This window comes from Panicum virgatum, chromosome 7N (genome assembly GCF_016808335.1).
Source record: "Panicum virgatum strain AP13 chromosome 7N, P.virgatum_v5, whole genome shotgun sequence".
Lineage (NCBI taxonomy): Eukaryota > Viridiplantae > Streptophyta > Magnoliopsida > Poales > Poaceae > Panicum > Panicum virgatum.
In genome coordinates this window covers 5465671-5472651 of record NC_053151.1, presented here as the reverse complement: position 1 = coordinate 5472651, position 6981 = coordinate 5465671, and the positions used below count along the sequence as shown (strand labels likewise).

At 40.3% G+C, this 6981-nt stretch overlaps 1 long non-coding RNA gene across 1 annotated transcript; it reads right to left on the bottom strand.

Annotated features, from left to right (window-relative positions):
* Window positions 1-2631: 2631 nt before the first annotated feature.
* LOC120682750 lies at window positions 2632-4165 on the bottom strand. Its single transcript, XR_005678594.1, has 3 exons — window positions 3667-4165; window positions 3499-3567; window positions 2632-2815 (listed from the first exon to the last, which is right to left on the bottom strand). It is a non-coding gene; the product is annotated as an uncharacterized LOC120682750 (long non-coding RNA).
* Between the last annotated feature and the right edge of the window lie 2816 nt (window positions 4166-6981).

Sequence of the window (6981 nt, the reverse complement as noted above, 5' to 3'; positions counted from 1 at the left end):
CGAGGCCCAAGGTTCCGTCGCGGCACTATAGTTTGAGGGATAATCGCCACTACGAAGGAAAATCATAGAGAGCAACCCAAGTAGCACAAATTGAAAGAGAAGTTTTTTTTTCCTCAGATTTCAAAAACATCAAAAACTTTACGTAGACATACGGGACACATAACGTTAGTTAGTCTATCACACAGATTTCACTATGTTAGACTCGCACCCAAACAATATGTGATTATGCAATGCAACAAATATGCGACCTTATTCATGTTTAGTTGAGCAAGAATGCAATTGGATCGGAGTTAGGTGCATGAATCAAGACGATTAGAAATGAACGAATATGAACGCTAGAAGAACAACATGAGGTTTCTAGTCATCAAGGATAGTCAGGATGAATTATCTTCGAGCATTCGAATAAATGGCCTAGAGACAAGGATAACCCGCAGATTTCTCCAAACCGTCGTTGAAGCTAACAGTTGTAATGGCAAGAAATCTCAGGAAGGTTTATAGAACCTTAGGAAGAAAAACCTAGATTCAAAACTCTGCACGTCAATTGTTTGAACAAGTAATTAGGTTTTGTTCAAAAACACGCATATGTTTTCCTATGTTTCTAACCATACTAGGTCTATTGAAAGTGAGATGTGCACAGGTGTGAAGAAACTTATACGAAAATATTAGCAAACACCCAAAGCAACACAATATGTATGATATGATGCATGCATGCGAAGTATGAATGCAACATGACGTCTACCCACATCGTGAGCATGCCTTAACGTTCTAGCACTCACTTACTACCCAAAACAACCACATTGCCCAGCAGCGCTACAACCCTCCTACTAGCGCTCAGGACAATGGGTGATTCCCACCCTCTCAACCCTGGTAAAAGGCTCAAAAGGTTTCCAGAGGGCGAAAGGGTTTTCCTACGTTCCTGCTACTCATGAAAGCAAGAGGAGTTAAGCATATCTTAATTAAACAAGTGAAGCAATAAGGAAGAAGTAGCTCTAAGATGAAGGAAGAAAGTTAGCATTTTACCTTAAGTTCAAATTTTTAACAATAGTAAATTTTAGTGGAAGTAATCAAATTTTATTTGACTCTCAACCCACAAAGCAAATTTTAGGTTCACTTTATGGAAACCTCAGCTCTGATACCCATTGTGAGAACCGCCTAATTTGCACTCGGTTTATGTGAAATTATTGATTAATCCTTTAAGATGAGGGCTAGCATGTGTCCGTCTCTCGACACGCCACGTGCTAATCCACACCTTAGAGGCACTTAATCAACACAATTCACCCAGAACGAGAGCAAACCCGGTAGTCCCGGTACGTGTTTGCCACATGGCCAGGATTAAGCACACGTACCGTTATACAAGCGCGTACATTGCTGATGATCCACAAAGAGCAGTTTTATACACTTATTATTACATGTTTGATATAGGTGGGTTCAACCTAACTTCATTACAAGTCTTGGGCTCATGAAAGCCATATTAAACAGAAACTTAAAGTTTATTGAATTTACATACTCTCACGGAGTTCGATTACGATAAAACCTACTACGATGATGATGTCTTGCTCAAGGACACCATCCCAGCCTCAACGACCTACTCCTCCCCCGCACCTGGATCGGCGGGGTAGAAGTGGCCGAACACCACTTTCGGTTCACCTGCAACTAGGGTTAGAAGCACCATGAGTACAAAGGTACTCCGCAAGACTTACGCGAATAAATAAACAAGGATCATGCAAAGGCTCAAGTAAAAGCTTTAAGGTTAATTAATTATTGCATAAGCATGAGCTATCTAAACTAACACCTAGTAAAATTAATTAATGTTGCCCGAACCCCCCATTAAATTTTAATGGAACATACTAAGAATAACATAGTTATTCCCAAGATACTAAAATTCATTCCCACATGTCCGCACTTCTAAGAGGACTTCATGGGATAAAAAGCGTGCTCATAACCGAGAGCGCGGCAATTCGAATTGATTGTAACCTTGCAAGGGTGTACTACTTTACCCACACGACGCAAGGACCATGCGACTCACCCAACTGGCCAAAGTTGGATAAGGGGATACTCGCGTCAACCGTTCCCAACATGGCTCAACCGTTGAGGGTACGCCCAGCTTGCGCGTGGAGACTTAGTTCCACCGAGGACATCTCTAAACTTTCCTACACACAGTTCCACTCGGGGACCCACTAAGCCTCCCTACATAGCCCTTGGCCACGTATCTGGGACCGGGCCCCAATGATTAAGTCAAAGAAGGTAATTAGCTCATCCGTACCATTATATTGGATATGTGGTAGCACGGAAAGGTGCTCAAAACCGATGTCGTCCACTCGGTCCTTAATCGATCCAAGCGGACTATACCCATGTGACTTCATTCTCTAGGCCCTACTATTTCCGCTTGAATCTCGGTACTACCACTTCATCACCACCCAAACTGAACCAGTGCGATCAAGGATTATCGGTAAGTGTAATACTCCAAACCATTCCTGTCTAGCGAGCAATAGAAGTATTCTAAGCAGGGCTAAGCATCTAGTCAAGTTAAGTAATTAACTAATTAACTAGTGCCAAGAACAAGGATAACAAATCAAGGAAGGATTATGCATAAAGATAGGTATAAAAATGCAATACATACATACTATACATACTATACATATAAAGCCCACAATACCCAAGTGGAATAGCTAAACTAAATCAGATTAGATAGGGGCAAGGAATATGCTTAGCTGATTGCCTTGGTTAGCTTCGGGCTCGACCACGAACTAGACTCCGGGTTCAGGCTCGATGGACTCGGCAGGCTCAACGGGTTCGTTCTCCGACAGTTCAGTCACTATAATGCATGTATGAGATGCATGCATTAGTATGATACGGTGACATAAAAAAGACATGCTATGATTGAAATATGAATGCAACACTATGCAAAAGCACATGGACGCAACGCATGCGATGATGCACAAACATAGCACACGCGACGACAAACGATCACTATTGTAAACGCGAACGAGAAAGCTAGAGCAAGAATTAAGAAATGAACTTACACATCAATCATAAATCACAAATTAAATTGAGCAATCAGAGGACAATACAAAGAACCCATGAAAATTAGTTTTGCAGCAAAAGCATTTTCCTATAATTAATCATAAATATATTAATTTTCAGCTCTTCTAAACAAGATAAATAAGAAAAGACATGCAAACTTAATCAAACAAATCCAAGAAAATTACCACAGATACCAGGCATGCATACAAAGCTAACAAAATGAGTTTCACCCTTTTATCACTTTCCAGTAAAAAGTTCTATATTAAACTATTTTCAGACAGAGCATATGAAATCACACTAAAACCTTAACAAAGATCAAGGAAACATATGAGCAAGCTGCACTACTATAAAGAACATCTCACAAGGAACCTAACAAAATTTAGTTTGCATTTTTCTAATTTTTCTAAGATTTACTATGATTTTTCAAAGTTTCAGCCAAATTATTGCAAACGAGCCCTTCACATCACTATTCACCTGAGTCTTGGTTTGTGCAGTTAGCCCCCTGGTCTTCTTTGAATTGCTGCACAAGGTCCTTCACGTGAACTGAAGCAGAGGAGGCACTCAGGGAGCTCGATTTTGACAAGGGGAGGCCATGCCGGCTGCAAGGGAGGGGCGGGGGAGCATGAGGGGGACGAGGGCTACCTGTAGGTGTGCTCGGTTAGAGCTGGGGTGGCCGAGAGAGGGCTGGCGGTGGGAGCAGCACCTCTGCGGTGGTGGTGGCAGCGTGCGGCGGCGCTCCGGTGAGTGGTCGATGACAGGGCGGCCATGGGAGGGTTCAGCAGGGCCGGGCGGAGTGGAGGCGCTCGGCGGCGCGACACAGAGGTGCGTGAGCGCAGCTCGCGGCGAGTAGCAGCTTGCCGATGGCGGCATGGCTTGGGAACGAGCGCGGAAACTTGCGGAACGCGATGGAACGAGGAGAGCATGAGCTTCAGTGAGTCGAGGGAAGTCGATTCTAGCCGTTGGTTGTCGAAGATGATGGCCGGAAGTGGGATTTCACCGCCGAGTGGATCTCGGTGGCCATGGCAGCCGGTGGTGGAGCTCGGGCGCGAGCAGGAAGGGCCGGCGTGGTCTGAGGAGGAGAGGAGGGGATGAGGCACCTGAGAGAAGGGATAAGGGCGCGGCGGCAAGGGCACGGGGCGCGCGTCGCGCGCGCTGCGCACGGACGGCGCCGTGGGCAATTCGGGCACGGCAACGCACAGGAGAGGAAAACAGGGGCCATGTACTCCACTTGCAAGCACTGTGCAGCCGATTTTTCTCCATGTGTGGGGTCCAAAGGTCAGGGGCGTTTCACTGTCCTGCTTCCTTTCGGAACCGAAGGTAGGAGCACCATCCTTAAACCAGATACCGAATGAAACGCTCGAGTCCTCGTTTACCACAAACTGGGCCGTTGACCAAGGCAACACACAGGATGTAACTTCTACGAAAGAAATGCTGAAATGCAACGCCTTGGATATTAAAGACATGAACATATGCAAAGTAGGAGAACAAACATTTAGTTTTGATAGAGAGGTGACAAGAGGACCCTTTTCCTTTTTTTTGATGTTGTGGCCCACGAGGTGGCAAGTGCCCTTATGCTGGTAACATACACGGAGGATGTTAACGAAGAAATAAGATCGAATACGAGACACGATTTTACGTGGAAAACCCTTACGGGAAAATTTCCACTATAGAACATGGGCAAGGCGTCCCTAAATCCCTTAATATTTGGGATCATTATCCAACAGAGGCGACAAATCTAACGTGCTGACATGGCATGTTAATAAAATTTGAAAACTATAAAAGATATAGTTTTTAGATGGAGCATTTAAAATTAAACTTAGACAATTGTATCGTGCTTATTACAATAAAGCTTTTAAACAAGACCCCACTTGAGTATGCTTGCGGCATTTTATGGCACTTATAAAGATGAAACTTTTTGTCTTTGTTGCTGAAAAATTTATAATAAAGCTAGCTCCATGACTAAACTTTTCTAGGTTCAGGAAAACATGTTTCAGTTTCTTAAGATTAATGCTTCAGGTTTAGAAGACAAATTAAATTTTCTAACTTCACAATATAAAATTTAATTTTCATAAACAGATAATAATGTTCATATGAAGTTGTAACATTATGTATTAGACTTAAATATATTCTACGTCTATGGAAAAATATTCCATAGAAAACCAAAATAACAATGTATTAGGAAATCATAAAATATAATTAAAAATATAGAAGCTTGAAGAATGAAAAGGGTAATTTAAAACAGTTGTAATAAAGGAGGAAAGAAAATAAGCAAGGAGAAATAGGGTAATGAACAATAACCAGCAACATGGAGAAGAATGAAATATATCAAATTAGACAATTCACAAGCATGTGTGCCAGATCTAACGTGGGACAGAAACAGTAAAACAGTGGCTTGCAACGGCTCACGTCTTCATAGCCACACACGTGACATGTGAATTTATTTAGCGCATGACAGAAGTCTTCAAACCGTCATGTGCATCGTACTCGAAAGGTAAAATTGAAATCCCAAAACTTTCAAACTGGGCTTCTAAATTGAAGTATGATGCCATCTCTACGTGTTTACATAAAGATGGTGAGTAAACAGAGACCCCTCTAATTTTAAACATAATGTAAAGGCTCCATTTTTTTGCTTATATGGTAAAATAACAAATTATATTTCTCTCTCCCTCCTAGAAACGTGAAGAACCGGAGACCGCATGCAAGCATGCACATGCAAAGCCACTTTTAGCTCATTAAAAATCCGCACTTTTACAAACCAAGCATCCAAAATAAAATTCGATCACACCATATTGTTTGTTTCAATAAAAATGTCAAAACAAGATCTCAAGTGACTTTGTTTCGATGAATCAAATGAATATAGCGAGTTTACATCTCGAATATTATGTTTTACACAAGGAATGTTACTTTTTACTTTCTTATAAATAAATGTTACTTTTTATTTACATTTTAATACATTACTTCCTGTTATAGCATAAAGTTACTTTTTAATCACACCGAAGTTAACTTTTCTGAACATTTGCAAACATAAACTTACTTTTCTAATATTTATAGATTACAAAGTTCCATTTTCCAATAGACATAAAGTAAATAAAGTAACTTTACCTTTTTAGTAAATTTGTGGCATCATATGTTTCTATTATAGACAATGTTCGCCTAAACGGCCATTTAAACAGAAAAAAATGGTGTTAGATAGCCTAAACAATCTAAACAAAACAAAATTAAATGTTATTAAACGAGTTGAATGGCTGTTTAACCCAATGTTTAGGCGGACACTATCAAATTCACTTAAGTTTTCTTTTGCACAAACATGTATATCTTAATTCTATAAATATGTATATTTGATTTTGTTGCATGATTAAATCTATGTGTTTATCTTTTAGATGCCTAAATATGTATACATACTATAATATTTTACATTTATGTAAGCATAAATATGTATATTTTGATGTTATAATACCAAACCATTTGGAACATTTAACTCAATGTAAACAACTTTTAAAAGATCTAATCGCTAAACAGAGGGTGACCGATTGTTTATCGTTTAGCGTTTAGAATAACAATGATTACGCAAAAAAGTTGAGAGGTCTCCCGTTTAAATAGAAACCCCTCACCATATACGTTGTTTAGTGTTACATAAAATTCTCGAGAGATCACAACAAAAGAATGTTCATGAATAAGCATGTGTTCTCGGAAGAATGTCAAAGATCGTGCCAAGAAAAAATCCATGAATAAGCGTGGCATGATTATTGAAAAATAAACTGAATTAAGCGGGCCCATATGCATTCACAGATTAGGAACTTGGGGGAAGTTTTAACACACTAATTGCTTTGCTAATCGAGAAAGGTTCTAACTGAGCCCAATGTTTACTCGGTGGTATCATCTCGTTTGCTACTTTACTTTATGATTAATCGCCCTTTTTCACTTTTATTGCAGTGGTAGACTTCAGATCTGACACAG